Source organism: Peromyscus leucopus, chromosome 23 (genome assembly GCF_004664715.2).
Source record: "Peromyscus leucopus breed LL Stock chromosome 23, UCI_PerLeu_2.1, whole genome shotgun sequence".
Lineage (NCBI taxonomy): Eukaryota > Metazoa > Chordata > Mammalia > Rodentia > Cricetidae > Peromyscus > Peromyscus leucopus.
The window spans coordinates 19054304-19080472 of NC_051082.1; the positions used below are offsets into that span (position 1 = coordinate 19054304).

The window sequence follows — 26169 nt, forward strand, 5'->3', positions numbered from 1 at the left end:
GTCTACAGGTTGTTGTCTCTTTAATACTCACACAGTCTAATTTTGAGTGCAGATGAGAGCTACCCAAGCCCCTGGATGAGACATTCCCTCCCCCAGACCAGTGAAAGGATGCTGAGGAGCACGGCAGTGTATAGCCAAGGCTCACCAAAGGTCTGGAAACTGATAGAGTGCATCTCTGGAAGAGAGATGCTGGAGGTGCGCCTTTCCCCTCTGGCTTTCACTTAGGGTCTCAAGACAATCTCAAAACACTCAAGATTTTTGTGACGGGTGAAGATTTTAAGATATTTACAAGAACAGTTCTCTCTTGCCTTAGGGTACAAACACAACGTGAGAAATTATTTTTTTTTGCTTATCTCTATTTCCAGCATCTGGAGGTGGCTGATGTAGATGGGGATTTAAGAAACAATGAATGAATAAGTGAACGACTGACTGAGTGAATGGGTGAACAAATGAATGAGTGAACAAATGAATGAGTAAATGAATGAATTTTTTTGTCTCAAGCCTTCTCCAGCTTCGTCATTTTTATGTACCATGCTTTGTTACATTTCTCAGTATCACTTTTACCATCAATATTTTTTTTTTCAAATTTTTCAAACGTTCTTAACCTTCTAAGCAAAATATTTACAACCCTATTTTTGTCCTGTTACTTATCTTTTTAACACCTCCCATAAAACAATTACATATTGCATTTCAAAAAAAGATTTGGGTACCACCTACAGTCCTCATCCTTGCTCTGGGGTGGTCACATGCAGGTGGCCACACTGGACCACAGCCAGTTCTTAATCAGGTCCATGATGTTCTGGCTTTTCATGAATAACCACGAATCCTTTAAACCTCTGTGTCCTTTAAAGCCATTCCCTGAAGGTCAGAGGTGAGGCACAGGGTGGAGACTGGTCCCCAGTGCTGTGACCAATGCAGACTGCAGATTAATAAAAGATGATGGGACTTGAGGCCAGGAGCAGCATCTAATTCTCCCCTACTCTTGTGTGTGTTGCAGTGTGTCCAGCAAACCAAGAAGCCCCCGCAAAGGTTGATGGGTATAAGATCAATAAGGCTTGGTGCCTCTGAGAGTCTCCCAAATGGAGCGTTTTTAAGAAAAACTCCTTTAGAGACGGAGGGCGTGATCCTCCATGCTCCCAGTCGATGTTTCTTTTATTGCCCCTAAAATTTATAAACCAGGATGCTCCCTAATGGTAGGCAATTTCTCATATTAGCTCAGCTAGCCTTCAGCTTAGCTGGATATTTTTTTTTTTTAAAAAAAATACAGAGCCTAGCTTTTTCTTTTTCCACCAATGATTTCCAGCCTAGGGAGCTCTCCTCTGAGGTGTGGAACATCTTTCAATGTCTGTTTCTGACAACTGCACCTTATTAGCCAATCTTCCTTGGTGATCTGTGTTTATGCCCATGTTCAATTCTACTAGCTTCTTTCTCAGCCTCAGCCTCCTCTCCATCCCTTTATCTTGGTAAGATTGTTTTGTAGCCAAGTCCCAGGCTGTTGCCTCCTGTTTATAAAGTACTACACAAAGCATACGGCTGTTTCTGTGAATGTCCACCATGGTTAATGCCTTGATTGGCTCCTTTGGGAGAAACTCTGTCCCTCAAGGACATCCCATCTCCCCCTGCATGCTCACTTGTATATACTGAAGAGGAGATAAAAGTCAGTAATCCACTTCCCACACACACATCCATATTTTCAGGAAGGCAAGACCAGCTTAAAATTGCTTGAATTCTTGGGGCATTTTAAGACATGGTTCAGAAGAAAAGAGGAGTGCATAACATACGTATTTTAGAAAAGTTCTACCAGGCCATCCTTAGCTACCAGTAGATTTTTGTTCAAAGTAATAATTAGACCACTGGAAGAACTGATTCAGCTGTCTTCATGGGAGGAAAAGAGCCAGGGGTTCAGATGCTACCATGCACTTGTATTTGATACTGACAATGGCATTTAATGTTGTGTGCCTCAACTCCCTCCTCTGTCTACAAATACTTTTATTTTAATCAATGTATTTGTTCTTAAGGTACAGGGGATTGAACCTAGACCCTCACACAGGGAGACAGGTAGACCCTACCATTGAACAGTGACTTCAGTCCCCTTTTTACATTTTAAACCTTTTGAGATGGGGGTCTCACTAAGTTGCCCAAGCTAGCCTTGAACTTACTGAAGGTAAGCCTTGAACTTGTCATCTTCTTGCCTATGCCAGTTTGAATGAGAAAGGCCCTCATAAACTCATATATCTGAATGGTTGGTCTCCAGCTAGAGGAACTGTTTGGGAAGGATTAGGAGGTGTGGCTTTGTCGGAAGAGGTGTGTCACTGTGGGCAGTTAGCTCTTTCTACCTCCTGCCTGTGGATCTGGATGGGAGCTCTTAGCCACTGCTCCAGCACCATGGCTGTTTGCTTCCCACAGTGATGATCATGGACTAACTTTGTGAGACTATAAGCATGCCCCCAATTAAATGCTTCCATGTTTAAGAGTTGCTTGGGTCATGGTGTCTCTTCACAGCAATAGAAGAGAAACTAAGACAGTGTCTCAGCCTCATGAATGGCTGGGACTACAGGCCTGTACCACTCTGCTCGTGTGTGTGTGTGTGTGTGTGTGTGTGTGTGTGTGTGTGTGTGTGTGTATGGTTGACACTGGGTGTCTTCCTCAATGACTCTCCAATTTAGTTTTTGAGACAAAGTCTCTCACTATACAAATGCCTCGCCAGTTTGGACAGATGGTCTGGCCAGCAAGCTCTAGGGATCTGCCTGTCTCCACGTTCCTGGCTCAGAGGTTGCAGGAGAATGTTGCCACCCCCAGCGTTTCACCTGGGTGTGGGGCACCTGAACTCAGTACCTCCTGCTTGTGTGGCAAGCACTTCACTGTCTGAGCCACGGCCTCAGCCCCACGCGTCTGGCTGGGGACAAGCATTTTTAAATGGAAAGAATCTATGAGAAGATTCTTCAGAAACCTGCACCATGCTGTGCAAATGAAGCCAGGACAGCAGGGCAAGACTACCCACTGCTGAGCCAATTTGGCATCCCACTGGGCACCAAGCATTCTTGTTTGCAACAGCGATGGTGTCTGTGCCACCAAACTTCTCATAATTAGTATCCATAGCTTCCTTTTTTTTTAAAGCTTCTTTTTTAAAATTAATTATCTTTTTGAACGGAAGCAAGTTGTGTATATTTATCACACACACAACATGATGTCTTGTTATGCATAGAGCCATATATATTATGATTATGTATATATTGCAGAATGGCTAAAGAAAACTGACTCTCTTGTATATTCTCTCACACTCTTATCAGTTGTGTCAGAACAGTTGATATTAACAATTTCCAAAAAGCTCTGCACAGACCCATAGCGTGTGTACTGGCTTCCTTTCTACTGCTGTGATAAAACACCCTGACCACAACCCAAGGGAGGAAAGGGGTCATTTCTGCTCATGAGTCACAGTCCGTCACTGAGCTCAAGCAGGAACTTGAAGCAGAAACTATGGCGGAACACTGTGTACTGTCTCTCTCTCTCTCTCTCTCTCTCTCTCTCCCTCCCTCCTCCCTCCCTCCCTCCTTCCCTCCCTCCCTCCCTCCCCCCTCGCCCTCTCTCTCTCACACACACAGGCTCATGCTCATCTAGCTTCCTTACACAACCCAGGTCCACCTGCCTAGGGGATGGTGGCACCCATAGTGGTCTGGGTTCTCCTTTCTCAACTGGCGACCAAGACTATCTCCCACAGACACCTCCATAGATGAGTCTGATCTAGGCCATCCCGAAACCGAGGTTCCCTTCTCAGATGACTATAGACTGTGCCAAGTTGACAGTTCAAGCTAAGTAGGAAACCCCATACACCTTTCTTCCTGTAGTCTGCCATGCCATCTATTTTGTTGCAGCTGCAGGAAGCTGACTATATAGAGTGACAGATCTCCTGTAGAATTCTTCACGGCTCTCACCAATCCCTCTGAGCAACACTATGTGGTGTCTGGGGATGGAGTCAGAACCCCCCCTACCCCACTGCCATGCTCCCTACTAGAAAGTTAGTTTGTGGTCATGGCTCCCCCAGTTGAACATTGGATTTATTGACAGAACTTAGGGACCACAGTGCATGGGAGGAGACATCTTTTGAAAGGCCATTGCAGTGAGATGGCCCCACTCCCAAAAGCACCTGGGAAGGAAGACTGGCAAGAGAGCTGATTGTGGTGCCTTCCACACCTTTGCCAGAGTGTAAGTCTCAGACTATGAATGGGGCCAAACCCTATCATTTGAGGGCTGTTTCTCTCTCTCCATTCATATTTTCCCTCTAGGCCTAGGCAAAGTGATAGGATTCCCACAAGGAGGTCACATGCTGTGTGATTCCCTAGAAAACTCAGGAGAAGGTGTGACTGTTTTGTAGTCACAAAAAGAATGAAAGAGAGGCAGCTACCACCTGTTCCCATTGCCAGCTCTTGGGAATATTCACATTGGCTCCTGGCAGCTAAGGGAATCTCCCCTTCATGTTGCCAAGGCCATGGAAGAAGCTGGGTGTCCTGGATGGGAAACCGGATTACCCAGATCACACAGTCTTGCCTCTCTGCCTCAGAGGGGGGATTTACTTCATATGATGAATAACAGTCAGCCCAGCCTATCTGCTGACTCCCCAACTTACAACCCCACACACATCGCAGGCCTTTTAATGACAGTGAGTTAAAATCCATCCCCAGGCACTTCTGCTGTGACTGCCAGAGAACAGGAGATACCTCACTGTACACTGTTATCTTCAGTGAAGGGCAGCCAACTTCTGAGGTCTGCCATAGCTTGGGATGAATGTAAGGACCGAGTTTGGTGACTATGTGTAGGAAATAGGACTAGTTCCCTTGACATATGTCCTGGGCATTCGCCTAGCCATGGTTGTTAGGAGGTGATGTGCCAGGGACCAAGGGGTGGTTAGCCCACCAAGTCCTATTAAAAACAACAGAAGGAAAGCTGTGGCAGGAAGGCCAGCCTTCAGTTGTTTTGATTAAACTTTGCAGTTAAAATCTCCCCATTAATGTAGCGTAGCTTGGGGATTTCTTCCCTACAGAGGCACTTGCATTCTTGAAAGTCAGAAGTTTGGTCAAATTAGAACTAGTGAGCTTAAAGTTTCAGGAAATGAGGAATTAATGGGACAGAAGAAAAATGACATTAAATACTTAAAGCTGGGTTATAAGGAAGAGTGTCTTGTTCCGACTCGTAAGTTCCTAAAGTTAGTGTACTCATCCATTAAAATCACCCAAGTATTTATTATGGGCCTGATGAGTTCTTACTAAGATGGATTCCCATTTGGGCCCTATCAGTCAATAAAACAAACAACATCGTTGTTCTCAGGAGACATGTATTCTCTGAGATGTATGAGCGACGGGGAAACCAACAGAATAATAAATAATTTACATCGTAGGGCAGAGGAGAGGAATGGGATGAGGGATTGGCTAGGGGCAAAGGGGTTGGGAGTGTTCCACGTTTAAAAGCAATTAAGATTTTTAAGTAAGATAAATGGTACCGGATGTTTTGAGGTGACGTTTGAGCAAAACTTGAAGAGGGTAAAAAATGGGTACAGTCAAAATTATAAATTATAGAACACGTGATTTGGCCCATGATGGAAACAGTTATGGATTCCTGCCACGCTGTGCACAGATTGATTGTGGATAATGGTTGAAGGGGTGGGTCTCCGTAGATCATCCTAACAGGGGGGAGATGGTGGATGTCTCCACTTTGAACACGGGCTTTAACCAGAGGACCATGAGTAAATGCAATACCTATACGAGGGGCTTTCCCTCTCACTCTGGAATGTTGAGCCCATCTTTGGAAAGTGTGAGCTAAGCCTTCTTGATGATAAAAGAAACATCTGAGCCTGCATGGTCTCAGCTGATGTTGAGCCAAACACTATATGTGTTGGGTGGACAAGGGGAGTCTCCTGGCCACTGGGGAGAGGAGAGGAGACAGGAGACAGGAGACAAGAAAACTCTGCAAACATCCTCTAGTCTGTCAGGAATTGACACAGAGTAGACACAGAAAGATCAGGATAGCCGGACTGTGGTGAGACACATGGTGAGACAGAACATGGAAGAGACCAAGGCTGGAAGGGACAGATGCCAGAAGCCTGGGAGAGAAATCCAGACCTTTAGTGAGTGGATGAAGAGACTCTAAAGAGCTTCAGTGGAGGGACCACATGGTGTGATGGAGGATATAGGGTGAGAGAAGAGACAGGGAGGCTGGACAGGAGGTAGTTGTGGTGATCGGTCACAGAGGTCCAAACGTGGACAGACACAGGCAGCAGGTAGGTGCATTCTACTCAGGTGCAACCTAGTAAGTTCTTCTTTCCCTTCAGAAATAACCTTTTCTTACTAAATTCTGTGTTTTCTTGCTATTTTTCATTATCGTCTCCAAGCCAGAATCCTGGATTGCTTCTGAACAACCCCCCTTTACTTCACTTCCAGCCCCCAAACACACCCTCTTCTCTACACCACCACTTCTCTACCTCCTATTACACTATCAGGTTGGACTACAGCCTCTTGGAGAGGGGGACATCTACTTGGCTGAAGCTATACTGATTTAAATGTGAATTACATTGAAAGAGAGACTACCCTAGAGACTTCTAGAATAATGTCTAACTAGTTGAGGACTGTGACCCAGCCAAGCTGACTCATAAAATTAGTCAGAATTCAAGAGAATTAGATTATCCTATGAGTTATTGAGACAAATCTCATTAAAGCTTAGGGGACTCCTAAGGAATTCTTCTGCTCTTAAAAAATTATAATTAGGTTTATTTACTTTATGTGTGTTTGGCCTGCATGTTTGTATGTAAGTATTTGCATGTGCACCACGGGCATGCATGGTGCCCTCAAAGGTCAGCACTGGATCCCCTGGTCAAAGAGAGCACTGGATCCCCCAGTACAGGAGTTACAGATGGTTGTCAGTCATCATGTGAATGCTGGGTATAGAACATGGATCCTCTGCAAAAACAAATGCTCTTCACCACTGTGCCATCTCTCTAGCTTAATAATCCTAGTCTTTATTTGTTTTTTTCAAGACAGGGTTTGTCTGTGTAGTTTTGGTGCCTATCCTGGATCTCGCTCTGTAGACCAGGCTGGCCTCGAACTCACTGAGATCTGCCTGGCTCTGCCTCCTGAGTGCTGGGATCAAAGGCGTGCGCCACCATCACCTGGCTATAATCCTATTCTTTTTTCATGATCTGTGTGGTGGTCTGAGACTGCCTCCATCCAAGCTGCTTATGGGACATGGCAGAGAAGAAGGAAGCAGGGGATGCTTTTGCTTTCACCTCAGAGCTAAACCAGCCCTCTTGACGTGTTAGGTGGGTTCAAAGAGCAGAAGCTCCAAGAGCAAGCCCAAGGCACTCACTTATCAAACCTCCTGTGAGCATTCTGTAATACAAAATAATGTATACAGAGAAAGCCAATGTCCAGCTGAGCCAGTATCCCTGTATCTAAGTGGCCTGTTATCAATGAACATCCAGGAATGTCTTGTTCCTGCCCAAAGGGGACCTCTTGTCTAACATTGCCTTTTCCCCAAAGCCAGCACTCTGTCCAAAATGCCATTTCCAAATGACCTTTTTCCTCAGGTGTATGTGGTGTATGTATGTGTGCATGTATATGCTCATGCATGCATGTGTTTATGTTTGTATGTATGTTCACGTATGTGTATATTCATGTGGTGTGTGTGTGTGTGTGTGTGTGTGTGTGTGTGTGTGTGTGTGTGTGTGTGTGAGCCTGAGGTTGATGTCAGGTGCTTTTCTCAATAATTATCTACCTTATTCACTGAGACAGGGTCTCTCAGCGGAGCCCAGAGCTCATCAATACTACTAGTCTTTCTAGCTGGGGACTCCGTGTCCTTGCCTTCTGATCGCTGGAATTCCAGGTGACTGACATACCTGCCTGGGATTTATGTGGGCTCTGGGGGTCCGAATCTCAGTCCTAACATTTGTATGGCAAGTGTTTTAACAAGTGAACCATCTCCCCAGCTCCTAAACCTTTTCCCACCCACCTCTCTCATTTTTGCGCTGTCGTGTCTGTCCACTCCTTCTAATTTGAACCCCAAATATAATTTAGTCCCCTGAGCATCTGTGCTCACAGGCTATAGGATTTTTAGCAGAGATTCCATTGTGTTTCATAATCTTGAGGCTGAACGCTGACAGCCTCTGAGTCAAGCATGCTCATGTGGTTTGTTTTATTTTCAATAGGCATCCATGTCCATCATTTAGAAGGTGGGAGAGTTTGTCAGAAAATCTGGGTTTCAGGTCTCTCTTGGGAGAGTCACCAGCTCTGACACGCAGCAGAGGGACAGAGACTGGCCTCGGGGATGATTCCCGGAGTTGAGTGGCTGGGCTGGTTCCCTTGGGTGGGAACCTTCTCTCAATGCAATAGCGACTCAGCTGTTCCTGTGTCTTTCTGAGACCAAGGCAATGTGTCCCTCATCCTTAGCCAATGGGGGTAATGCTATCCCCTTTCTTTCAGGAGAGACAATTTTCCCTGTGATCACATTTTATCAGAAGCGAGAAAACAAAGCCAGGCTTGGAGAACAGCCCGTTCTCTGCACACCCCGCTGAGTTCACTGATGTTCCCCGCTTGCTCCTGTTACCAGGGTCTGCCCCCCACAGAAAGCCAGACTCTAAATGAGGTCAGAAAACTGTGGGTCATGGCCATTAAAAATGAGTGCCAGGGAAGCTGGGATTCCCCCAGGTTCATCCTTATCTCACCCCTCCTCCTCGAATGCAGAATTCTCTGCCGCCCACAAACTACCAATATCGAGCCTGGAAAGTGGTTGAGTTTCCAGAGTGCCTGTCCCTGTGTGTGGATAAACAGAAGACGACAGGCTGTCCTGTGCATGGATTGGTGACAAGCATAGGAAAGGAGTACCTGACTATGGGGACTTTGCTGGTTTGGAGGTCCTACCATGGCTGGGCTATTTCATAGTCTCCCCATAACACCAGGAGTACAGGGCTGTGCACAGAGGTTGGGGATACACCTCACACTTAGGGCGAATGCCTTTTTGCACCCGTTCTGGGCAGAAGCTGAAGATCCCTCTATCTCACGCATGGCGATTCAAGGAGCCACCAGCAGCTGCGACCTTGCTCTCTCCTTTTAGCTGTGTGTTCCTGAATCTCTGGCTCCCTGAAGTCCAGGGGTGGTTTATCTAGCGGAGGCTCTGAGCTCATGTCTGACCCAGCAGACCCTCATCTTCTTCCACACCCTCTGTCTGTTCATCAGCAATGTGATATGGAAGAGACCGGGCTTGGGTAAGAGGAGGAGTGTTTGGGGTGCAAATAGGGTGGGTCTGTGTCTTTTTGCCTCGAGATCCAGGCTTGAGAATCCAAGAGATTTGAGCTAACCCACATAAGAGGAACTGGAACCGATTAGCGAAACCAACCAAATGACGCCCATGGGATTGACTGCATGGGAGGAACGGGGAAGCTAAAGCCAGTTAATGTGAGCCAGATTAAACTTGAGCTGAACCTATTTATTTCTCAAATTATAGAATGCGGTCTGAGTTGAACTCAAAGCTGAACTTTGTGGATCCGACTCCCTAGTTCTCCCTCCAGGGAGAACAGACCTGGGGCCCATCTGCTCCGCGCAAAGGCAGGGATGTGAGGGTGAACAGGTTGTCTGTGCCCAATGGAAAAAAGGTGTTTCTGAGCTTTCAGACAGATGGAGGCTCCTGTCTTCTGTGCAGTGCTGGATGGGGAGGATCCTCACATTCTCAGTTCAGAAGAAAGGAGAAGACAAAACAACAGCAAAATGAAGTAAGCAGAGACCAGTTAAATGTGTGATGCATTGTAAACCCAAATGGAATGTTTTGTTCCAGCTGTCCTCCCAGCTGTTGGTGACAGATAATAGAGTATGGCCAGTGTTCACAATGGTGCAGCTTTTCAATCATCAGTCTTACTTGTGTCTATCATCAATCCATCTATCTATCATCTCTCTATCTGTGAAACATCTATCTATCTATCTATCTATCTATCTATCTATCTATCTATCTATCTATCATCTATCATCTATCCTTTACATCATCATCTCTCTCTATCATCTATCTATCTATCTATCTATCTATCTATCTATCTATCTATCTATCTATCTATCATCTATTCCTCTGTCTCTTATCTACCCATTCATCACCATTATCTGTCTCCCTTTATCTGTTTATGAATCCATCTATCTGTGTTCTATGTATGTGTCTATGGTACACCTATCTTTTCATGCTTCAACCCATCTTCCTTCTCATCCCAGCATTTAGGCAGCTTTGCTTAGCTGGATCTTCTGACAGGACCTGGAGGCCCCGGACAGAGTCTTGTTTCCATGAAGCTCTTCCACCCCGACAACATTCTGGGAACGCTCTAAACTTAGCTGGCACCCCACAGTTCTGCAGACCTGCCAGAGGGCTTCATTGAAGAAGCAGAACACAGCCCTGAGCTGCTTTCTTCCTGCTGACTGCAGACCTCAGCGAGGTCTGAAATGTGCAGGACCCTGCTGCAGGTCCCCCAGGCTGTTCATGGGTGGGAAGAGTCTATCCACGGTCACCTCGGAGCAGACAGAAACCTTGCATAGTAACGGTTCAAGTGGGCAACACAGCCCACCAGGTGACTCTGCAGCGCAGGTCTTACCTCTGCAGCTGACCGCCATCAGACTCTGCCTGCTGCTCCCCTTTGCCTGCCCTCTGCAGGGCAGGGACTACGGCCCTCATAGCTCACAGGGCACTGCCCCCTTGAGCTCCAGTGCAAAGGGGCCCGGACACTTTCCACAGAGCCAGCCAGGCTTCCCTCTCCTGCTAACTTCTAGTCACATAGCATCCTTTCTGTCTCTGCAAATAGCCTGACTTCAAATGGTTCTCCTTTCTACTCTTTGCCTTCCTCTCCTGGTTCACTGAGAGAGACCTGTGTTTTCCTGTGATGGATAGGCTGCCTGGATGCCCACTATGGCTCCTCCTCAACCTCTTCCATGCCCCCATTTCTTCTGCAACCCAGAACCATGGGAGGACCAGCACGGTCTCCATAGGAGCGAGCATTCTTGTCATCACTTGCTAAATCATCATAGTGACCGCAAATCCAATACTAAAAGGAGGCTTTCATGTTCTCAGAACCGATTTTTGTACAATACTAATATTTTATGAATGTTCAGAATGCATTAAAGATTGACACTAAATTCACCACACATGCTAGACACAGCATTTTCAAGTATTCTAGAAATGTGAGCAAAGGACTGAGGATGGTCAACCCTACGTAGGGTGCCTTTATCACACCCCTCCACCCCCACAAGGCTCAGAGACTGTGCCTTTACCACCATGGTAGACTGTACCCTTGAACTCTGAGCTGGAACAAACTCAATTAAGTCAATTAAGTTGTTTCCCATTAGGTATTTTGTCGCAACAAGAAGGAAAATAGTGAACGCAGTGGGGTTTTCATTTTGGGTTCTGTATGGAGTTCCCACAATGTCGCTTGAACTTGGTGTCTACAGTCCTAATGTGGCTCCAGGAGGAAGAGCATCATGGAGCAGAGCATCTTTCAGAAAGTTTGGACATCTCTGCCCTTCTCTTCCCCCAAGAACTGTATCTTACCTCGGACAGGAGCCCCGCTGTTCCCTATTGCCTTGTCTTGCTAGTGACGCCTGCTGAGGTAGCTCTTGGGCCCACCTTCCTGGCTTATTGGTAGTATTCTAGTTTTGTTTCCATGGCTGTGACAAAACACCCTGACCAAAGGCAACTTAGGGGAGAAAAGGGTTTATTTGTCTTAGAATTCTAGTCTGTCATAGAAAGGCATGAAGGCAGAAACTCAAGCAGTTAACCGTCAAGAGCAGGGAGAAATGAATACATCTTTGCTTGCATGCTCTCACCTAGCTTTCTTATACATGCCAGGACTCTCTGCCTAGGGAATAGTGCCGCCCACAGTGGGCCGGGTCAATTAACAATGAAGACATCATTTCACAGATATGCATACAGGCCAACCTGATCTAGACAACACCTCAACTGAGACTCCCTTTTCTCATGACTCTAGGTTGTAACAACTTGCCAGTTAAAACCAACCAGCACAGGCAGTGATCAATGATACCTAGGATCACAGGGCTCCACCAAGGACTCTTGCCTAGGATTTAGAGTATATGGTTTCCTGTTGTCTAAAACCCCTTCCTTCAAAGTGCAGAATCTATCCTCTCTGCATTTCCTTGTGGGGACTTGAGAAGGTGTTTCCTTTCTGTTACTGGGATGAAACATTCTGACCGAAAGCAACTTAGGGAGGAGAGGGTTTGCTTGGTTTATACTTTCACGTCACATTCCATCATTGAGGGAAGTCAGGGCAGGAATTGGGAGCACAAACTATGGAGGACTGATGCTTTCAGGCTTGCTCACTGTCTTATGCTGCCCTGAGCTGGTTTTCTTAAACTGCCTAGGCCTATCTATCCAGGGAATGGTGCTACCACAATGGGCAGGGACCTTATACATCAATCATTAGTCAAGACAGTCTCTTAAAGACAACACTCACAAGCCAGCCTGATCCGGGGAATTCTTAAATTGAGGTTCTCTCTTCCCAGGCGACTGTAGGTTGTATCAAGTTGATGATAAAAAATCAACCTGCACAGCAGGATTCTGATCTCATTCTCAAACACTCATTAAGCCTCCTGGTACCTTTCTCTCTCTCTCTGGATCAAAGACCTTCCCCTGAGGGAAGATGGCAGAGTCTTCTCTGTGTCACCCTAAAATTAAAATCAAGATCCTGCAGCCATTCTATAAGAAAGATAGACCTGAAAGATCAACAGTGCAAAATGCCCCCATCACAATGGCAAAGCCTCTAATTCAGAGCTGCACACAAACACACACTTGTCATCATTTCCCTGATTAATTTTAGCTCCACCGTATCACAGGAAGGGAACATGCTTCTGGCTGCGTACTAATTATCCACCACTGTCTAATTAATGAGATTTTCTGCTGCACTCAGGGGCTTGAGTCACAGCAGGTATGATACACATAGGTATACTCTAAGTATGATGTGCAAGGTGGTAGCTCCAGGCCTCATCTCAGTACCAGTGAGGACTCAGTCCTAGGCCATCATGCCAAAAGCTTCTTTTCTAACATTGGATTTCCAAAGAAGAAACACACGGCAGTCCTGAACTGATCACAAGGTCTTTATCTATAATACGCAGCATCTTCCTTTCATGAACATTAAGTTGATACATCTCAGACAACGTATGGCTTAGAATGCCTGCTCTGGCATAGATCAGGTATATAGATTTTTTTTTCTTCTAGATTAGCAGCACCGCTTGCAGCTAATGGAATATGAAGTCCAATCCAATAGAGACTTTCCAGCCCAGAAATGGGGGAGAATTGGAAAGTTTCAACCTGAAGATGTTGGAAACCCAGAAGACATGACTCTGAGCTGTCAGCAGGGGGTGCTTGCCCATCAACACCTGTTCCATCAGGTATATCTCACTCACTGTGCCTCAGAACATTTGGTAAATGACAAATATGAGATAGAGTCTTAGGAAAGCAACCTGTTAAGCATCACACATGGGTGTGAGCCATGAGACTATGACCAGAACACCATGGAAAGAAGTGAGGGCTCTGATTCAGTATACGCCACGAGATGTTCAAGCTTTACTATTTGATTTTTTGATTTTTGTGTGTGCATATGAGGAGTACAAGTGTGTGTGTGTGTGTGTGTGTGTGTGTGTGTGTGTGTGTGTGTGTGTGTAATACATATGTGCCTTGCTGGACCCTCTTAGCTCTGCCTCCCATTTTGCCACAGGAGCACTGGGATTCTTGCACCCTTATGCGAATGTTGGTTGGGTTATTGACTTTTTAAGTCATCATCCCAGCCCAATACATTTAAAATTTATCCAAACCTGTGCTCATTTAGTCATTCATCACTCTCATTCACTCAACATATGACTATTATGAAGCAGCTGTCATGTCTCCAGTTGTCTAGCAGTGAGAGTATTTGAGTTAGACATGCTCGAGTACAGAATTCCACCAACTCATGCAGGTAGATCCATGTTTGACCCACCAAGGACAGGATATTCTATGCACAGCAAGGGCGTAGCCCATCTGATACCTAAGTCTCAGGAAAGGACCATTCCCTGAAAAATCTCAACTGAAGCTCTTGACGATGTCTATGACTTGATCATTTCAACTCTAACTTTGGGTAGCCGGGACTTTCCAGGGCTTGGAGGCAGATTTACAATCTGCCATAGCTTGGCCTTCTTACCTACCCAAGGCCTGTTCTTGTTCCATCCAAGCTGCCCAAGAACCCTAATTCACTGTCCTATTGGTTTCCATTCCCGGAGAAGAGAGAGAATTCGGGGGAGGCTTGAGGGTCATTTCTGTCTCCCCAAGAGAGCTCAGTTTTTTTGCTTTTAGGGCAGGGAGTCATCTCCATGGCCCTTCCCTTCCTGTTAACTGGGAGAAGCAGGAAGATATAGCACAGTTTTAAACATCACCCATCAATTCAGCTCTTGAACCTCTTATGTAATTTCCTACCAACCACCTCTGGAATAACTCTTCTTTTTATGGAGAGGCTTGGGGAAAATCTACTACGTAGGAGAAGGTGGCATGGTCTATGAAAAGCAGGGTTTCCCTCCATATAATCCTAGTCCTCTGCATGACAGCCTTCAGGGTTGGCTCTCCATATCCTCTTTCTCTGTGATTCCTTAGATATGACTCCTTTCTTAAGAAGTTGATAGCACTGAGCACACATAGCACGTGGCTCAGGGGAATCTGTAAAGAAAGGTGCTGGGAGGACTGGAGGCAGGAGCATTGCCTTGGAGGCTCCAGACTTATCAGGAAGGGCAGGGAGTCTGCAAAGAAGGCACAGGAAGGGATGTTAGAGAGGTACAGGACCAAGAAGAAGGGGTATGCGAAACAGGGTGAGTCCCAGTGGCAATTGCAAGCCATTTGCCTTCACTTATTAATACTATAATTTACTTTGAAGGAATTGGGAAGCCATGGAAGAACCAAATGGAGAACTAATATGAGCTGTGTTTTAATTAACTATTTAAAAATTCTCTATTACATATGTATGTATATGTGTATGTATGCTTATATATGTACATATGAAAGTTGGTCAGAGGACAGCTTGCAGGAGGCAGTCTTCTCACTCCACCACATAGGACCCAGGAATCAAACTAGAATCATCAGCCTTGACAGAAAATATCTCTGTCCACTTAGTCATCTCATCATCTCTTGACCCATGGTTTGAAAAGGATCCCATTGAGTCCTGGGTTGAGAACAGGTTTTGGAGCAGGGCACAAAGTCAAAAGCCACTACACCCGAGAGAAGGCTCATAGAAAATTTATGGGTCCATCTAACCTTGACCACATATATCCTAGTTCTAAATAATTAAACCTAGGAAGAATTTGTGCAGACATTCTTATAATTAAGAACACCGCTAAAGGCATGTTCCCACCTAGGAGTGAATTTACAAGCGATCGAAGTAACTAATGGATTCATTTCCCAACATGAGGCAAAATCTAAATTTGTTATGACAATCATATCCATGCTAAAGTGCAAGAAGTGAAGGCACAATGAGTTTAGAACACTAGTTATTTTCATTTAAAAATGACAGGGCCAACACTTCTTGTGTGTGTGTGTGTGTGTGTGTGTGTGTGTGTGTGTGTGTGTGTGTGTGTGTGTACGTGTTTGTGTTGGGCAGAGGGGCAGAGGTAGACACTGAGTGTCTTTCTTAATCACTCTCCACCTAATTTTTTAAAGACAGGCTCTCTCCCTGAACTTGGAGCTTACCAGTTCAGCTAGTCCAGCTGGCCAATAAGATCCAAGGAGTCTCCTGTCTCCATTCCCCCAGCTCTGGGATCACAGCCTGTTCCTCCAGGTAAGGTTTTCCACATGGGCACTAGGGAGATTGAACTCAGGCCCTTATGTTTGTACAGCAAATGCTTTACCAACTGAGTTATCTCTGTAGCCCCAGAGCCAGGATTTATATCCAAGCAACTCAACCGAAGAGCCCCCAGTCTTCAGTACTCTGTGTTTCTTTCACCTTGCGTGGTCCCATGGGATACAGTAGGGCTGCACTTCATACAAGGACACACTCTACAGTTTGCTGCAGTCTCTGCCACTTCCTTCCGTTTTAACTCATGTCCATGGTCATCTGATTTTGGTGGTCTTTTAACCTGATATCCCTGGCCTTACCATTCTCTGACATTCCTGTGATAAATTCTGTAGGTGATGTGATATGGGGAGGGGATGTGGCTTCTTCCCAGGTCCCAGATGACAGAAAGATTTCATCTCACAGGCTCATGGCTGGTAATGTTGAGGATTGTCAAATCTATGACTAAATACTACATAGAAAGTTGTTTTGTTGTTCATTCAACTGGTGATGTCTGCCATGAGTATGGAATTGGGAGGTATGCCTTGAGTGAAGCTTGTCTCTGTGGATGGCTGCTGGTCTAGGCTAATTTAGAATGTAGGGAAAGTTTAGGCCATTTATAACCCACTTTATCTTGTTTTCTATGCTTTCATATTTTTCAAGAAGGTGAAATCTCTGCTTGTCTTGATTTTGATATTTGAGGAGAAAAATATATTCCTAGGAATTGATATATTCAGTCTTACATTGGAACAAACTCACTTCAACAAAGAAATTTCAGGGGGAAATAAATACTTAACCCATTTTGTTGGTTGGTTCTTTCTTTTTCTTTTCCTTTCTTTCTTTTTTTTTTGTGAAGTTGACACAAGCTAGGTCATCTTGGAACCTCAGTTGAGGAATTGACATCATCAGGATAGCCTATGGGGCATTCTATTGATGTGGGAGGGCCCAGTTTACTGTGGGCAGTGCTACCCCTGGGCAGGTGGTCCTGGGTTATATAGGAAAGCAGGTTAAACAAACCATGGGGAGTAAGCCATTAAGAAAACATTTCTCCCTGGTCTCTGGTTCAGTTCCTGTCCTGGCTTCTCTCAATGGACTATGTAGGCCAAATAATTCCTTTCCTCCCCCAAGGTGCTTTTGGTCAGAGCGTTTTATCTCAGCAGTAGAACCCTAACTGGGACATCCATGGACCTGGGGCCTGATTGGGTGGGCTTCAGCATCTGTGGCAGAGCTCTGTTGGGTGAGGACTGGGGCCTCAGTGTGATGTGGAAATGAGCCCCCCACCTCCCAGGAGACAGCGTCTCCTCAGAGTCCTTGAGTAGGGATTTCCCTTGGAGAACTGGGTCAGAATTTATCTGATGGGATACAGTTTCTATTGTGGCTCCCCAGCTTTCTCTGGCATTGGTGGTGACCCAGGACATGTTTTTTAAGGCCAGTGAAGTTGGACTTCAAGCATGACTCACATCGACTCCACCATCACAGCAAACTGAGGACTGGATTATGTCCTTTCACACTCCAGTGACAATCAAATGTCTGACAAGAATCCGTTTTTTTAGGGAGTGGGGGTTCATTCGGGCTCACGGCTTGAGGAGATACATTCTGTCATGGTAGAGAAGGCATGGCGGCAGGCGTGGGAAGCAACCGGTCACTCTGCGTCCACAGAAGCAGAGAGTAACCAGGGAGTGGGGACGGCCTCTTTTTGCTTTGTTTTTTTGTTTTGTTTTTCCTTAGACATTTATTATTTACTTATGTGTAGGTATGTTTGTCTGACTGTGGATGCATGTGCATAGCACACAGGTGCTGTGGAGGTCAGAAGGGGGTGTCGGAACCCCTGGATCTGGGGTTGCAGGTGGTTACGGGCTGCCTGAGGTGCATGCTGGGAACTTAACGCTGGTCCTCTGCAAGATCAGCAAATGCTCATACCCACCGGGCCACTTTTTCAGGCCCCGGGTCTGGGCTCCAAAGACCTCCAAGTGTGTCCAAGTGACCCACTTCCCCCAGTGAGGCTCCGCCTTTGAAAGGTCCCACAACCTCCTAGGTGAGCATCCCACCATTTGTGAGACCACATGTTCAGTAGCATGACCCCACGTGGGAAAAGTTCATATTAAATGTACAAGAAGAACATGCCAGCTTTGTTCCATGACAGACATGGTTTCCCAATGTCCAGCTTGGGAATGGGGACTGTGAAGGTTGATACATCTCTGTGATGTATCACCACCCTCTGAGCCTCACTTTTCTCATAGGAAACATGAGAATAAGATATTTCATGGTGTGGTTGTGAGGGTAAAATAGGAGATTCTTAGTTTCTATGGAGTAAGTTTCCAGCAATTAAACAGCCGCTAAATCAGTTTTCATTATTTTATTGACATCTTTTCCTCCCTTTATTCTCCGTAAGCTCTGGGTCAAATGGTTAACTACCAGTTCTGAAATTGCACATGAAATTTAGAAACTGATGGACAGGTAGGTGCAGAATAAGGAGATTCTCAAATGGGTCACAACGTGGGGAGAAATGTGGTTTTCCAATGGAGAGATTAAAACAACCCGGTGTCACTAGCTCACTCCTGAAAAGGTATCTCCATTTAGTGTCCTCATGAAATGGCGGGATTCAAATGTGAATAAGAATCCAACTGTGTGCAAACCTGCATAGCCTAGCCTATGCTTTTCTTTGTCCTAACCCTCCACCTTGTGAATCTGCTGAGTCGGTCCTAGAGGGGAGGGAGACAAGTATGGTGGACTCCTGTGTTCAGCAGGTGGGGCGGTCCTCCCCACTCGGTAGCCACAGGTTGCACACTGGTGCTGGAGATGTATTTAAAAATGACCACTCTTTGTGGCTGGGGTCATAGCTCAGTGGGTAAAGCATTTGCCTTACAAACATGAGGCCCTGCATTTGATCCCCAGAACCTGTGTAAACGGCTATGTATGGCAGCTTGCACGTGCCATCTTATCATTGGGGAAATGAAGTCAGATGGGTCCCTGGGACTCACTGGCTAGCCTGCCTACCAAGTTTATAGTCTCTGGGTCCTAGCGAGTGAGGGTCTCTGTCTCAAGAAACAAGGAATGACATGGAAAGTTGACCTCTGTCTCCCACACAGATGTGTACACAGATACACGCGCACTTGCAAACGAAGGAACATACACACACACACACACACACACACACACATACACACACACAAATAATGAACAACTAGACTTAAGTGTATATAGCATCAAAGTGTCTCTAAATTCATATATTCTACCCATAGATTCACGCAAGTTCTCAGATCTCAGAGATGTCTCTTTGCACAGTGGGTGGTGGTTAGTGCAGAAACTCACGACTGGTCCAGGTGCAGAACATGAGTGTCAGCAGAGACATACATGGGACATCTGAGTCAATCAGCCACCCTCCAGGGTGCAGGGTCATCTTGGAAGAGGGAACAGATTGCAAGAGGCGGAAGTCAGGAGGGCCATAGCTAACTAGGGTCTTCTGGACATGACAGGGTCACTACACTCATGAACCACAGCAGCTGTGTTTGCTCACACAAGACCAAGCCAGTAAACATACCAATATGGAGGGAAAAGGGGTCATGATCCCTCACACCATAACAAAGGAGCCTTTCATAGTTGGTAGCTCCTGGGTCAGAGAGAGTCAGTTTTCTTTAAGGATGTGGTCCTGGACAGGTCAGCCAGGCTCCAGCAGATGGCCACATGCCCATGAGTAAGTACATATCACAAACTGGGCTTGAAGAACTGTTGAATTAAAAGAAAAAAAGAAGATGACAGGAAGTTGGGTGTAGGGAGGTGGATGTGGTCTGGGGGGAGCTAAGAAAAGGAACTGGGGAGAGATTTTGATCAAAATATATTATAAAGTTCTCCAGGAATTAATAAACACCCTTTGGCTAGATGGATGGAAGACTGTCTACAAGGATGTCAGACAAATTCATCACTTCTGCCAGGTGGAAGACTTCGAGAGAGACTCATCTTCTGCCATGATGTGGCGAGCATCACGTTGGAATGTAAAGGTGATCAGCCATCCCTCTAACCTGTTTCCCTGTGTTCCTTGCTGCTGATGACAGAGGAGATCTTCAAAAGGAGACAGCCGGCGCTCTTGGGAAGACACCAAACCCTACACAGCCCCATCCCTGCTTGGATAGTTAAGGAAGGGCATCAGTGGGGACAGCGGAGTACAGCGCCTTCCAACTGCGAAGAGACTAATGAGCTCTCTCCCTCCTGGTGGCATCTCTGTGGCTGCTCAGATGATTGGAAGTCTAGTTGGATGTTTGAGAGAGAGAATGAGCTGCTCAGCGGGCTGGTCCCCTCTTTTCTTCTCCCCAGGAACAAGGCTACTGTGCAGACAGGCTGGCTCTTTGAGCCCCAACTCCAAAGCACCCCACGGAGGGCACTGAGCACTCTCCTGAAAGCCCCACCCCCTTCTGATCCTCACAGGTGCATGGTTGGCATGTTAAGTGCCCCACTCCGGTCCCCAGCACCACGCTGCTCTTCTCACAGCAGGTCGTCCTTCTCGTGGGAAAAAAAGATGTCCACATAGGCCTGCTTTGGGAGAATATTACAGCTTTATTCCACAGTCTCCTGCTGGTGAACATCTCTGGGGAGGAGCCAGGGCGAGCCTGAAAACTCTGAGCTGTTCTGACATGACTGAGTGTGGTCTGTGCCCAGCCGGGACTGGCTGGAGCTGGTCCCCTTTGCTGCTACCAGGAGACACTGGTGAGCAAGGAGGTCCATACTGGAAATGGATACTTGAACTTATGAGCAGTGCGGGCTCTTGGAGGAGGTGAGGAGCTCCCATCGGCTGCCTTTCCACACATGGTTACCCTACTCTACTGCTTCCTAGATTCTGTCAAGATTCCCCCAGTCCCCAAATCCATGCCCCACTGAGTGACTACAGGGGACATTCTGATTATACTGCTTTACTTTAGGGGCTTCAGCTCAGAGATCTCCCCAGGAGACCCCACTCCAACTGCATCTTTGAGATGATGTGGGTCGGAACAGCTGGTGTTTGGGTGGGTTCTCTGGGATGTACTGAATTGCTCAGGGATAAGAGGTAACCTGAACGCTCATGATCAGAACCCACACATTTATATAGGAATGTTTTGGAAGGCACACTTCTTCCTGTTAGCTATGAGCTGGCTCAGAGGCACCCACAAGGGTGGGCAGCTTTTGTAAGAAGTCAGAGCCTGCAAGATCGCTCAGCCAGAAAAGACTCTTGTCACTGAACCTGGCACCTAGAGTTTGAAAATGTGAAAGGAGGGAGCCAGCACCTTCAAGCTGTCCCGACCACCCCAACATGTTCCATGATATAGGCATGACACCTCCACACACACACAACAAAATGGATATAGATGTAGTAAAATGTTTAAAAGAATGAAAACCATGTAGATGAAAGAGTAGAGAAGAAAATAATAAAAATAAGGGGGGATGGACGGAGGAGAGGGAGGGAGGAGAGAACTGTGGGAGTCGGAGGGAGGCAGGGAGAATGTATATCTGGTAATATATCTTTACGCTCTCATAGACCCCACTTCAGTAGGCCCAACTCTGACCTTTTCTATTGTCTATGTTGACGTGTGTGTGTGTGTGTGTGTGTGTGTGTGTGTGTGTGTGTGTGTGTGTGACTAAATTAGTGTGGGTGGGATTCTCCATGATTTCTAACCCCTGAGGATCACACTGGATGTTATTACTAATATCAGAGATAATTCTTCTGGGAAATCCATGATTTCTAAAACAATAAACCCCAGGCATCCTTGAAGGCCACAGCTGGGGAGATAACGGGGGGGGGATAATAACGGGGCCTTGTGTGATTTACAAAGCACTCTGAGTGAGTCTGCCTGTGCTTAAGAGGAGACGCTGGAGCTTATTGGGTCTGACTGAGGCTGGGAGGATGCTAATGAAGATAAAGGGTCTGAGGCATTAAAGGGAGAAGGTGTGTCTACCCAGAAGTTTCCAAGAGCCTGAACAGGTGGGTTGATGCTTCTCGAAGGATCCCAAATGACATCGAAGCACTGTGTGTTCCGGGTGACTGTCACCATCTGTGATGTGGAGAGTGGCACAGTGGCAGCTGGGGAGGCCAGGGGACTGGAGCATTGTGTCGTGCGCCGGTCGCAAAGAGCTGTTGATGGATGTGAAATAGAATTCAGAGTTTGCCATTTTTCCTTGTGTCCTCTGCATCTCTGAGAGTGGCTTAGGAGTCTTTCCCAAGAACAAAGGGATAGAAGCCCCATCCTTCTCTAGGCTCATCCCAGAACATCGAGGCTGCATCTCAGCCGCTCTGATTGGTTACTCTGTCTATCTCTGAGCCAGTGGCTGGACCAGGAGGACCCAGTACTGGCTGACCATCTGGACTCGCTCATGATTGTTGCAGGCTGCAGATGTGACCAGTGTGCCCTGAGCATCTTAATTCTGTGTCCTTTCTCTGCAATGCCTTTTGGTACCTAGTCTGTTTGGCAGACTGGTTAATACTGATTTTCAGATTGGTGAGATGTCTCAGCAGGTAAAGATGCTTGTCCCCAAGCCTGACAACCTGAGTTCTGTCTTAGTAACTCAAATGGTGGAAAGAGAGAACTAACTCCTGCAAGTTGTCCTCTGACCTCCACATATATGCACACATTTCATACACATACATACATACATACACAAATGATAAATACATGTAATACAAAATTTAAAATACCGATTGTCAACTTGATGGGATCTCGAGTTACCTAGATGGTAACTCTGGGCTTGTCCATGAAGGAGCTTCTAGACTGGGTTCATTACTGTGAGAAAACCCACTCTGGATGTGTGCATCACCATCCCATGGTACCGAGCACCAGCATTCATTTCTCTACTTCCTGACTGTGCATGCAATGTGACCAGCTGTCACCCTATCATCAAAGTTTTTCCACCATGACAGACTGTCCTTTCATGTTGTGATTCAAAATAAGCGCCCCGCCCCCTTAAGTTGCTTTTTGTCCTTGGCCACAATCACTAACACACCATCCTTTCTGTCTTAGTTTAAGCCCCTCCTCTGAGGACTGCTTTGTAACTTCATTAACTGTTTCTTGTTTGTTATTACAGATAGTCAAACTGAAGGATGCTCTGCCTAAGGATCTTTGACTATATAATAGTGGGCAAGTGATTACACACGCAATAGAAATATTACTTTAAGTGTTAATTTTGATTTTTTTTCCTGGGCTGGCAGTCTGTGACATGGTACTCTATTGATGCCATGTAGTTTCCTGTTCAGCTGTCACAGAGTATATAACTCATTTTTCCACAGGGCTCTGAATTTACTTTATAAGGTAGCCAATATGTTCTGTGAAATATTGAACACGCTTTTATAAGATAGATAGCGTTTGGGTTCCAAGGTTCTGCCCAACTGTGGATTGATGTGAATGCTCAGGTAGACAGGAGCAGGGCATGTTGTTTGGATCAAGTTTATTAAATATGTTTTAACTCACGATGTTCTTGACTTAACGATGGTGAGACAGATAAAATGAAGCCACTTCCCCAAGGATTCTTAGCTAAGAGTAGTGCGTTGTTGAAGATTGTCAAAGCACTGGTTAAATCAATCGCCCTCACGGTAAGAACCCTTTTCATGCTTATATTTCCTTTAAGGAAGCCAAGACATTGGAGGCTGTGTTAATTAGGCTCTTTGATTGACAGCTTCCAGGCCCCTTCTTGGTGTCCTGAATGGCTTGCTTTACCAGAGGACTATCAGTTGAGAGGCCAGCCAGGCTGCTTTGGACACTGCAAGATGTTCTTGAGGAAGCTACATAGCAACCACAGCTGCTTGCTGCCAATGCACAAACCCGGCTCCAGGGGGCGCTGCCCCGGGCACAACTGTGTAGTCAGCTTGAGCAAGAGCTTCCTGCTGTCACAAGCTTCAGTTAACCTCGGTAGCCATTCCCAACCAGGCCAGAGGAGTACCAGAGCGAGCACTCTCTGTGATTATGTAAGAAGGTTGGACTCCTTCATCCAGTCATTCGGAAGCCCCATTCCTGGGCTGTCCCCTGGTGTTGCAACATTAGGCTCAATCAAAGGCTTTTCGTAAGTGGTGTTTTCTTGCCTGTTTTCAGTCTTTAGTAGGGCAAAAGGAGCTGGTCACACAAAGTGAGATGGTGCAGTAGAGAGGCAGTACGAGGGAAAAGGTGGTGATAACAGTGGCTGCAGCAGCAACAACAACAACAACAATAACAACAACAACAACAACAACAACAACAACAAGAGAGTGATTTCAGAGTTCCAGAGAGCATCTGGGGTAGAAACGGTAGGAAGCAGAGGTGGTAGAGGCAACGAGGAATGGCCGAAGTAGAGAGAAGGGGAGAGGGGAGACAGCCAAGGCTGAAGGAAGGTAGGAAGGCTGTGGAGAGTCATAGAGGAGAAACAGTAGGTTCCGGTGGCCATGCAGATCCCAGAGAATTGGCAAGCCTTATGGGCCAGGGGTTTCAGACACACAGGATTCAAGAGCTCTCTCTGCAGGAGCTGAGCCTCCAGCTATTCAGGAATTATAACGTGAGCAGGCAGTGCCTTTTGCTGCTGCTGCTGCTGCTGCTGCTGCTGCTGCTGCAGCAGCAAGCTAAGGGTTCCACCAGCTGCCAACCGCTGGTGGTTAAAGTCTACAATAAGAAGCCTCCAAACCGAGTCCTGATAGTTTGAGTCTCTGACTTCTCCAGTCTAGAGCAACAGGTCTATCACTCTTGGGGCTTGGAGATGCAAGTGTCTGGGTCTGCCCTGGGCACTCAAGAGCCCAGGACAGCCAGCCCCCCAATCCTCCCTGAGCCACTCATGATTTCTGTCTGAGAACTATCCCAGCTGGCTGTTTGGAAGCAAGGGGTGGTCAGGAGGTAACTCCATCACCACTGGAGGGACAGCTGTGTGTCATTCACTCATTCACCTTACAAGTATTTGTGGATTATTCAGGTTGTGTTAGCTATCGCTAGTGCTGGGACTATAACAATGAATGGAATAAAGCAGAACATTCTCCCTCATGGAGCGGATATTCTGATGAGGAAAGTCAATGAACATAGTTGTGTGTGTGTATATGTGTGTGTGTGTGTGTGTGTATAACATTATATATAATGTAATATGTATGAATAACTAAACATGATATGTATCATATAGGTACACATTTCATTATGTACTGATACATGAATACAAATGTAAGCAGAGGGGTGGGGCAGGGGGAGGCAGTGCTGGGTATCCATGACAACTTCACAAATGCTGGAAAGCAAAGGACTCTGTGGGAAGCTAAGTGAGGGCACAGGGCACACAGTTATTGAGGGGAGTGATAGATATAGAGGTGGAAAGGGGGTTCTTGGCCTCACAAAACCCACAGAGACTCTGGGTGGCTGGAATGGTGGATGGCAAGGGTGCACGACAAGTCTGAGGCTGGTGTGAGGTGCACAGTCTGGGTACCGCTGAGCTGGAATGTGCTCAGTTGATGGGTGGTGCTGTTGGGGTGTCACCGACCATCCTGGCTGCTGCACTGAAGGAGAGGTGGGAAAGCACATGAGCATGGTTGAGTGTGGGGGTGAGAGGAGAGGGCCGCCCCTTGATCTAGAATCCACAGTATCCTGGCCCAGGATGAGACCCATCCTGGAGAAGAGCTGTTGAATGTGAATGCCTGGGAAGGGGTCCCCCGAAAGGTTTATAGAAGATTGGATGTGAGAGACAGAAAGAGAGAAATCAAGATGAGCTGAGGCATTGGCTAGAGACACTGAAGGACTGGCTGGCTGTATGTTGTAAAGAAGATTCTGGAAGAAGTAGGTTGGAGTGGCATGTTATGTAAAGTGCCACACTACTGTGCCATTCTCCTGCAGATCTGCCTTCTCTCAGGTCTGGCTAAGTGTGCCTGGCTTGGGTGGTCCTGGCCTCCTGAGAAGGAACTTGAACCAGGCACAGATTCTATTTGCATTTATTGATTGCCTCCTACGTTGCTAGAGATGGTCGTTCATTAGAGGTTCTCTTCAGAGAAGATAGGTTACAGTGACTCCTGTCCAGAAGCCCCGGGGCCCTGTGTGATATTCTTCCTGGATTTGGTAAGAAGGAAGCCCCAGGAATGTCTAGAAACTTCCCTCACCATTCTTGTTCACTCCCAGGATGTGGTGAGACATCTGTCACCATGGCTCTGACTGTGGACTGGGTCATGGCAGCTACAAAAATCCACTCCCTCCTGCTGTCTGGAACCTTGCTGAGAGATTCCTGCACAGCCAGACTGGAGTCCTTGGCCTCAGGCTTCTCCCAGTGTGCCTCTGCCTTGAATCATTTTTGCTTGCAATTTAAAAAGAGAAAGAAGAGCTTGGGAGGAAGGATGGAGTCAGGGAATGGAACAGAGGGATGGGCAGAGTGTGTGGCGTCCCTCCGTCCTGTAGAACTGTGTGGGAGGG

At 46.5% G+C, this 26169-nt stretch overlaps 1 protein-coding gene across 1 annotated transcript in view; it reads right to left on the reverse strand.

Annotated features, from left to right (window-relative positions):
• The window catches only part of Tmem132d (transmembrane protein 132D), a 632953-nt gene that overhangs the window by 55049 nt on the left and 551735 nt on the right, over nucleotides 1–26169 (reverse strand).